Genomic DNA, 10,569 nt, shown 5'->3' on the forward strand with positions numbered 1-10,569 from the left:
TTGGTTCTTTGGGACCTATGGATAGTTGCCGAGGTTCTTTATGACCTCTGGATAGGTCCTTCGGAACATTTATACGAGTTGTGGTGAAAACGTAGTGCACAACCTCAATAAAATCACATATCTATAGTTCTCACATGTGCACATGGGCTAATAAAGAGATAATCCTGAATATAATGTAAGTACTATATATGATTTGTGATATGAATTGTTATATGTGTGTTATGAGTGATTGCATATGTGATAAGTATGAATTATAAGATTTATGATAAAAGCATAAGAGATTATAAGAACAAGAGATAAGAAATATTATATGATAATAGGGTAGGAATATGATAAAAACATAAATGATGACTTGTATGTATGTATGTACTTACTGGATGAAAAGTATATGAGTTGCATGGTTATGATAGCATAAATTATTCATGCATGGTTAGTGTATGTAAATTATATTAGATGAGTTTTATGCCTCACTAAGTCATAGACTTAGCGTGTGATTATTTCACACGTAGGTTCCAAAGAGAGAGAAGAAAAACTAAGTGAAGCAAGACAGATCAACATCTCCCTTACAAAGTTCAGATTATAAAACAAATGTTTTATATGTATTTTGTTATTTTAAACATAGTAGCATGTACTAATAGATTGAGTTGAATATGCTCTAATATGTTTTGTAAATGAATTGATTAATTAATATAAAATATTCATTTTCTTGAAATGTGAATTTAAATTTTTGTTAGTTTGTAAAGGAAAATGCTTTGAAAGGTCAATGTGACACCTCAGACTTGGATCTGGGTCGGATACAGGTTGGGGGTGTTACACATACTTCCTTAAGTTCATACGGAGGTGAAAACCACAAGAAGAACATAAGGTGTGAGCTCAAAGAATGGTCCCCTATCCCATACGGAGGTGAAAAACACACGAGGGAATAGTTTCTCATTCACTTAAACAGGATAAGAGCAAAGTTTTAGCTCATGCCATGAATGCAATGCACAGTGGGTGAGGAAAAGCATAAAATAAAAATAATATACAACCTATTATTCTATTATAATAACCCAAAATTAAATCTGTACATATAAAAAAAGTTAGTAAAATAATAAAAAGAATTAAAGCAAATTCATTATTTACTGCAAAGACTAATAATTAATAAATTGGTAGCTGGACTCTCATTTTAAAAAAATTCCCTAGCGGCCAAGCTGTCGAGACGTTTCTCTTCCCTGGCGTCGGAGAGTGCAAATAGTAAACCCCAGACAGTGTAACTAGTCTCGAAAAAGTAAGTGTTTATCCTCTATGAATCAGATGAAACACCAAATTGTAGAGTCAACACCAAATTATAGAGTCGCCACCAATCTTTTAACTTAGTGAGATTGGTCACCAAAATGTCATATTATTTTAATAAAAATTCCTAAGAATAATATTAAAATAATACAACTCGGTTTTTCTTATCAGAAAAATGAGTTTAGGAGTCGATTAAGTATAGAAAAGAATTAGCATTCCCACAATGCCCAAAATTAGTACCGATATTTATTAATTAAATGTCTTTGTAGTAATTATAAATTTGTTCTCTAAACTAATTTACGAATAATTTAAAATATTTACTAAATATTTAACATAAATATTATTAATGATATTATAATATTATTATAATTACAAATTATGTAAAATAATAATATAAAAATATAAACATTAATTAATTATATAATCTACTAATTATTAATAATTAAAATATAAAGTAATAAAATTAAATAACCTAATTCGAAATGATATTAAAATTATATACCAATTATGTAATTTATCCTAAATTACTAATACAATATAAAAATATAAATTTATTAATATTTAAGGACTAAATAAATAATTAATCTATATATATATATATATATATATATAATGTCTAAAATATAAATATACAAAATTAAAATGCCAAATTAAAATAAAAAAACCTGATTTCGGTGACCAAATTGAAAGGCTTACAAATCAGGGAGACCACGCGTGTAGTTTAACCATGCAAAAATTATAAAGATACCCTCCTCAAAACGACGTCGTTCAAGAGAGGGTATTTAAGCCCTATAACCGGCCCAAAGAGAGATATCACTCTCATTTCTCTCTTTTGCCTCTCTCTTAGAGAGAGAGGCTCTCAACCCTCTCTAGAAATCCCTCGCCTAAGGGATAGCCACCAACAGCCGGCCGCCTTGTTCTGCCGTCATCCGCCACCGCCGTCACTACCCACGGTGGCCAAAAAATGTCAAACTACCCAAAACGTAGATCCGAACACCCTTGTTCCGAATCTGAGTCCATTTTTTTTACTAAACACCCTTCAATAAACCTAAATATGGGATTTTACCTTTGGTAAAATCGACTTTCTGATGACCTTTGGGCTTCAACGATGGTAAGTGCTCTCGATCTCTTCTCTATTTTCTTTCGTTGCTTGCTTGGCTGTTGTGTGGGTACTTTCTCTTATGTTCTTGTTTGTGTTTTTCTCTCTGTTTCCCTATTTTTGATGTGCAAGTTATGAGGGTTTATATAGCCTTCAACGATGCTCTGTTTAGACCGGTTAAAGAGGAGTACCCCAGTGAGGCACCGAACCTACGGTGGTGACTCACCCTAGCTTGATGCGTTGTGCGGTCTGTGTTTGTCTTCTAGAGGCTTCTGGAGTGCTATGGTGAGATCTGGAAAGGCGACAACGGCGTGGCAGTCTTCGATTGGAGCGATGGCGGCGGCGAGATGATAACCCTAGGGTTTCTGCTGGATGGCTTCTGGTCCCTTGGATCTGTCCCTGAATCAAATAGTTGAGATGAGCTGGCAATGCTGGAGTTGAGATGAAACTCTAGCTGCACGCGCTTCTCTCATTGGGCCTGGCTCGGTTGCTGGGCTTGAATCAATTGTAACCCAAATCTGGACCTAGTCCGAGTTGGGTTGTAACCGGGCCAACTGAACTTGTATCTTGGGCCTTCGGGCTTTACAAATAATAATATTTAAAATATAATATTATTATATATAATAATGCATATATATAATAATCGTCATCACTCGGACGAAAAAGACTGTCGACAATCCGACGAGGCTTTGTAATTGTTAACCCGTTCCAAGACACGAGTTTGGCCATGGGACCTTAGTGAAAACTGTTGGTGTCGTGGCTATTAGAGTAAACCAGCGAAGACCTTCCTCTCTTGGCAGTGGAAGGATAACAAGCTTCATCCTCAAAGGTCCCACCTTAAATGGACCATCACCTTTTCTTTTTGCTGTCCCCTAATCGTTATGCTCACCCGACTATGGAATAACTGATATCAATGGCGGCAAGGGGAAGTGAAAGAAAGCTCAAAACCGTGGGGTTCATTCATCCCACTTTTACTCGTTAATTTAATGAAGGAGAATTAGCTTAATTTTGTGCTAATGACACATAGGTTCATGACTCATCATTAAATCGAAAATGGATTAATTTTTCATGTAAACATTATAACCAGGGATGGATCGAAGGGGTGAATGGGGGCGGTCGTTATCCATTGAAAATTTAAATTAATTATCATATATTTTAGAGTCTTTCTATGTATTTTTTATTAAAAACCTTTTTTCACCCCTAAATTTAAGTTTATCCCCAACATAAAATTATACGTCCGTTCTGATTATAAGTTGGTCTCTCTACAAAAATGGTCCACAACTTCAATCTTATCCAAGTAGAAAGATATTAAACCAGTTTTACAAATTATAGGAAAAGATATTAAACCAGTTTTACAAATTCTAGGCAAAGATATTAAACCAGTTCTATAAATTAGCTTAATTATTTTTTCTTTTCATATTATTTCCTGAGTGATCTATAAAAATTATTATTGATATTTTTAATTCATAAAAATTTCTTTATTATTTAAATTTGGCTCATAAATAAACTCCTCTAGTTGTATTAAAAATAGATATATCTTTGATTTAAATCATGATAAAATGAGTTTTTATTTAAAAAATCATAATCAAATAAGTCTGGAAATTACCTTAAACTTTGAGAACGCATTTTCATAGTTTTCAAGACACCCATGGTCAACTGTGATTCGGTACATACTTGTCTTCAATGGGTTGTTCTGGTCCACGCTTTAGTTGAGATTCTCAAAATAATCATGAAGGGATCTTGTTCAGTGCTGAGTTTCGCTTTATTGTGGCGTTTGATATTGGTGGCTTTTGGTTCGATTATTCGTTTTTCGTTTCGATGGTTAAACAATTAGCGTTGTTTGGTCAAATTATAGATATTCTTTTCCTCCATTTAGACTTAGGGAAATTTTTAACGAGGTATATTATTCACGTGCAGTAGTTTTTTCTTTTTTTTAATAACAAAATGACAGTAAAGTGGAAAACTAAATCAAGTTCGAGATCCCCATGTCATGGTCAAGAAGTCTTTGAAATCCTGGCGGTGGGCAGTTCAGGCTCACCAACCCCAAGTCGTTCGAAAGTCCTAGCTTTGCCAACACATCAACGACCTTGTTACCTTCACGATGAATAAAGGACCAAGTTATCTCTCCATGAATCCTCAGGATAGCTCGGATTCTCCGGACGATGGTCACATCGGTTGGTTGCTCCGGGAAAGACAAAATGCGGATCGCTTGAGTACTACCCGTCTCCACCTCTATGGAATGGAATCCTCTCACCGTAGCTAAGGAGATGCCATCCATGATAGCCCAAAGTTCATGATGCAGGGGATCCGAGACAGATGATGCTGAGCTGTCAGATTGCACCTTGATGGCGCTGAGATACCATGAATTGGCAGATCAGCGCAAAGGCGGGAATTGATTGTGACATGTTCCTCATTGGGGTCGTTTTGAGTATGTTTTAGTCTTTTGGCCATAACTTTGGCTACAGGTGTCAGAATCGCGCATAAGACTCCAATCCGGAAAGCTCTTTTCGACGCGCACGCTCTCCACATCGAGCTATGCTCCATGTGGCCTTTTTTTCAACCTCAAATTCTGCCGTTTTCCCTCCGAATCACTAGATTTAGATATTTTTACTATTTATGGTAATATTTCGATTATCAATTAGGAAGTCAATTTAAATCCGATTTAGGCTGGATTTTTTGGAGATTGCTTATTTTATTTAGAATTTCAATTTAGAGTGATTTTCGGGTTTTTGCTATTTTTAGCAAAATTCGAATAAAGACGATTTTTGGCTATAACAGTCCGGCTTGTGGACTGATTTTGGCATTGTTTGAATTTATAATATTTTATTAAACCCTAGAGACTTTTTTTCTCTAGTTTTTTTGGGCGAATTTTCTCTTGTGAATCATCTGTTGAGCGCTTGCAGGATAATCACTATTCTATCTGGCGTCAGTTCAGCATGTAAGGCATCCTACTGACCGATACTCCTAATGAACCCCTCGATCCATCGGCCATGCTAATGGCACCTAGGTCCATGACTCATCATTTAAATTGAAATGGATTAATTTTTCATGCAAACATTACAAGTTAGTCTCTCTAAAAAAATGGTCCATAACTTCAATCTTATCGAAAGTCAAAAGATATTAAATCAGTTTTACAAATTCTAGGCAAAGACATTAAACCAGTTTTATAAATCAGTTTTATAAATTAGCTTAAGTATTTTTTTCCTTTTCATATTATTTCCTGAGTTATATATAAAAATTATTTTTGATCATTTTTAATTAATAATAATTTCTTCATTATTTAAATTTGGATTATAAATAAACTCCTTTAATTGTATAAGAAAAGTAGGCATATCTTTGATTTAAATCACGGATCAAATGAGTTTTTATTTAAAAAATCATAATAAAAATAAGTCTTGAAATTACCTTGAACTTTGGGTACGTATTTTTATAATTCTCTAGTTAATGACTCATCTAATCGATATTTCTTATTAAATAAGAACTCGCACTGATAATAAGTTTTTATATAAGAATTTATTTTATTCATCAGTAAATTCAGGGTTGACTTAATTTTTGGGTATAATGAACCCCTAATCATTTTTGTAGAATTTATTGTGATTTTCCAAACTTACTGTTTAGATCACAAATTAGGTATATTTCACTAATTTACATCCTTAGTTTATTCCATAATTCTATTAGCTTACAAAATCAGCATATGCATGAATCACAAAGTGACACAACATTAGGATTCACTTCTTACCATAATAAATCCGTCACTGGCTCATCGCAATCCAATGTTTGCTCGATAACGTAAATACAAATTAAATATGTACTCACCTGGTCTCATTAGCTTGCAACCTTCTTTAAAAATTCACATTTCATCCTTAAGCTTCTCCTTAGCTTTAATATTGTTTGATCTTGATTTCAAGCACACAATCTAAAATGAGCATCATTTACAAAACATATGCAACTCAAACCAGATGTTATAATCTTACTTAGGCACACATTTGGAAATAAATTCCTAACAAATCTTCCGATGCTCATTCGATACAAATTCCATGTCACAATATAAATGTTGACCTTAACACTTTTAATTGACCATTCAAGTTCCTTTTATCCAAATTATTCAATCTTCATATAAAATTTTCACTTAAGTTCCCAACTTTTCCATATTTGTGATTTAATCCTCAACTTTTACCAACTTTCCAAAGTGATCCAATTTCACATTCTAACCAGTGGTGGATGCACTAAGCCCCCATAGGGGTCAAGTGCATCCTATTATTTTGGAAAAGTGGTTAAATTTAGCTTAATGTGTTAAGGAAAAAAGAAAAAAATTATAATTTTCGCATACCTATTATTTTTAAGAAAAGAAAATTAAAATTTTGGACCCTCATTCTTAAATTTCTAGATCCTCCATTGATTCTAACATCAATTTCTAACATCAATTTTCAGCATAGTACATCTATTATTAAACAATTACATATCGATCTCATAATTTTCCATAATTATCAAATTGGTCCCCCAATGTTCACAAAATTACAAATGAGTCCCTATAACTTTCTAAGGATTGTAGAATCATTCCTACATAATTTCCAACCTGTACATAATTTTTCCATAGTTTTTCTCACTTTCAAAAGCTTAGGTTGAATATATTAGGGGTGGTGTTTCATGATTTCAGTTTGATTCAAGCATGAAACCAACCATTTTTCAACATTTCCAAGTCTCTATAGTTAAACAATTTAACCAAATTTCATCAAAACACAAACTTACCCAAGTTTAGGGTTTAGGCCAAATACACAAGAAACATATCTAGGTGGTTTTAATCATCAATCAAGCTTGGAAATTATTCTACAACATTAAAAACCTCAAAATCCATCGTCATTTTATGAAACCCTAAAATTTGGGAACTAAGCAATCGAGAAAGATTAGCATGCACTATAGGTACCAAATGATAGAGCTCTTCGAATAGAACAATTTTCTATTTCACGCTTTAATCCAAAAACCTATGGAAATTGCTTAAAAATTAAAAATAAAATATTTCTCCATACCTTGTGAAGCTCATGTCCATGGCTGACTTTGAAGAGGAAATGTCATGAAGTTTCTAGTTAATTTGTTATTTATTAAGTTTAAATGAATTTAAAATCCATTTAATGGGAAATGACAAATTTACCCTTAATGAAACTTGATAATTACATCCATACCATGCCACATGTTAATTATCAACTTCCAAAGTCAAATATGAACAAATTAATTTACCCTTCACAACTTTACCCATGCACTTTTCCAAAAATTTCAATCTTGCCATTTTTATCCAACAATCCAATTGAGCATGGAAATAATTTCTCAAATCCAATGATCCATATTATTTTTCCATTATTTAAAAATGTGTATATAATATTTCTAAACTTAATTTAATATCCTTCTGTAACAACCTGAAATCCTAGTCTAGGAGAATTAAACTATTTTTGTCTAAACTGAAAAATGATTTTAATTGATTTAAGTTTCAAATTAATTGAATTACACATGATAAATTAAATTGCTTAAGAAAAAGAATCAAGTTGAATTGAAAATTTAATTAAATACATTGAAAGAGGACCTAATAGAATAGTTTAGGATAATTATTGAGTTGAATTAAAACTTGGATTAATTGAATTAAACCAATTTACCTAGGAATCAATTTGAATTAAAAGTTAATTAGGAAATTAAGAAAATTGATTTGATCAAATTAAAGTAACCTAATTTCAATTAAATAAAAAATTAGAATTTAATATAATTAAGTACCTAATTGAGAGGAGTGAAAGAGTAATGACCGAATTACGGTGATCAAGTAGGAATTATATACAAATGTTATAATTGCATGTTAAATTTCTAGATTCCTATAATTGCCCTTGAATATTTGATATCTTAAGCATTAAGGGAGGCTAATTAGGACATTTCTATCTTAATTAAAGATGAAGTAATACCACATTCATCAAATTCATTTAGTAACCTGCCAAAGAAGAAAAAAATGAGAAAATTTGAAGAAAGAAAAATTGAGAGAAAGAAAAGAGGAGTTGGTCATACATGTTCAATTGCAATCTTAAGTTCAAGCTTGGATTAGATAGGGAAAAAATTAATCTAGTATACATGTAAGCTTCTTCTTCTTCTATTCTAATTTTTCTAAAGATCAATTTGAATACCCTTAAAAATATTAAAAATAGATATAAAAAATAGTCATATTCTCAGTTATCCTAGATGTAAGTACTCACTTATCTGTTTTATTTGTTTAATCATTAAATAATATATATATATATATATATATATATATATATATATATTATAATAGATTCTTAAATATTGATTTAGCTTATTGGTTAAGTCTTGCTTGGTTATTAATTCGTTTTCAGTTCAAATCCAATTAAGTTATTTTAATTATTTTTCTACCTAAACTTAATTAAATTAATTAAAGAACCCTCTAATTAGATTGTGACATGTGTCACGATTTGATTGGAAAAATAAACTTTTTAAATTAAATTGAAATTAAAACCTAATTAAAAATTAAGAATTAAAGTTAATCTTGGTGATCAAATTGATTGATTCTAAAATATAGGGGATTTAATCAATAAATTTAATACATGACTAGAATAAAAGATTTTAAAGTTAATGCTCAAATTAAGACAGTAGACGAATTAAAAACAGAATCAGGATCAAATTGCATTAAATGAAAATCCAAGAAAACAAATCATATACAAGTAGTGACCGAAATGGAAGAAAACAAAGTAGGGTTCTAGCGTCGCGAATACGTAACTTTACAAGGACACGCACCTTGATTATACTAATTTTATTAACTACCACGTTAACACTCCTTTACGTGTTAACGAAAGATGGTTATATTGAAACTATTTAAATAGTTTAATGGTCATATTGTCGTAAATTTAAAAATGATGGCCATTTCGAGACAAAGTCCATAGTTGGGTGGTCATTATGTAGTTTAACCCAATTTTTTTGAGACTTCAGTGTTAATTTTACTAAAAGTTTTCTACAAGCTTCCAAAACTAGAATCAAAATCGAACAATCACTCTCAACAAAATTAGAAGATCAACTCATATCATCTTATAATAAATGAGGCTTGAGGGGAGCATACAGTTTTCCTAAGAAACATCCATAGTTAATTTGAAATTCAAATTCAAGTAGAGTATAATTTTATGCGAGTTACGTACCTTTTTAGAATGTTTAGACTGTAATTAATTAAACAAATATTGGAACATGACATAAACAAATTGCTACAATCTATTTCGACATAAGAAGGAACACAAGTAGAGTGCTCTCCTTAAAATCACAAGGCATTAAACATCTCAAATTACTCTGCCATATTGTTGGTCAAAATAAATAACAAACCAGTGGATGGTTCAGGATTGATCTCTGGAATGCTGAAAAAAAATTATTGGCTTCACCCAGACTCAAACCCAGTGTTAGACTGTCAAATTTTTAGGGTGTTAGACTAACGTGATAAACATCTACACCACGAAACCTATTGACATAATTCCTTATGTGCTATCGTTAATTATCATACCCTAATTTAGGGGCTAAGTTTTGGAAATTTTAAAGTATTGAATTAAAGTGGTATTTTGAAAGAAATTGAGGATTAAAGTGTAAAATCGCAAAGTTGGCAAAGCATTTTAGAAAGTGAGGGAAATTACGGACCTATCCTGAATTTGCCCATTTTTTGTTTGTAGAGATAAATTTGAAATATTTAAAGTTTGGTTTCTGGTTACATACCAGAAACAAAGCCCCTAATTTCCCCAATTTCCTCCCCCCTCACCCCCTTTGTAGCTCGATTCTCCACCATCTGACCACCATTCGTCGATCCAGAACAACCAATAGAGTCACCATCGAATGGTGAACAAAACTCGACCTTTATTCCGTATTGAATCGATGTCGTTTGTCATAAAACTCAATCGAAAGCTTCGTCAGTTTTAACTCGATCGTCGTTGGTTTTCCCTCGATTCTGGTCGATCCAACCACCCGTTCATTACACCTCCTACACCATCGAACTCACCGTCACCGTACACTCAACTCTCGACTAAAATCATCACGTCGTTGTTGTTTGTCGTCTTCACTCGCCGATCACCGTCAGATAAGTTGGTACATTTTAAAATTCTAAAATCCATTATGTTTTGATGAAAAATAACTTGCACGAGAATCCCAAGGTGTCGATTTAAAAATCTGGAAACTTTCAC

This window comes from Hibiscus syriacus, unplaced genomic scaffold (genome assembly GCF_006381635.1).
Source record: "Hibiscus syriacus cultivar Baekdansim isolate YM2019G1 unplaced genomic scaffold, ASM638163v2 tig00116994_pilon, whole genome shotgun sequence".
In the NCBI taxonomy this organism is placed as follows: Eukaryota; Viridiplantae; Streptophyta; class Magnoliopsida; order Malvales; family Malvaceae; genus Hibiscus; species Hibiscus syriacus.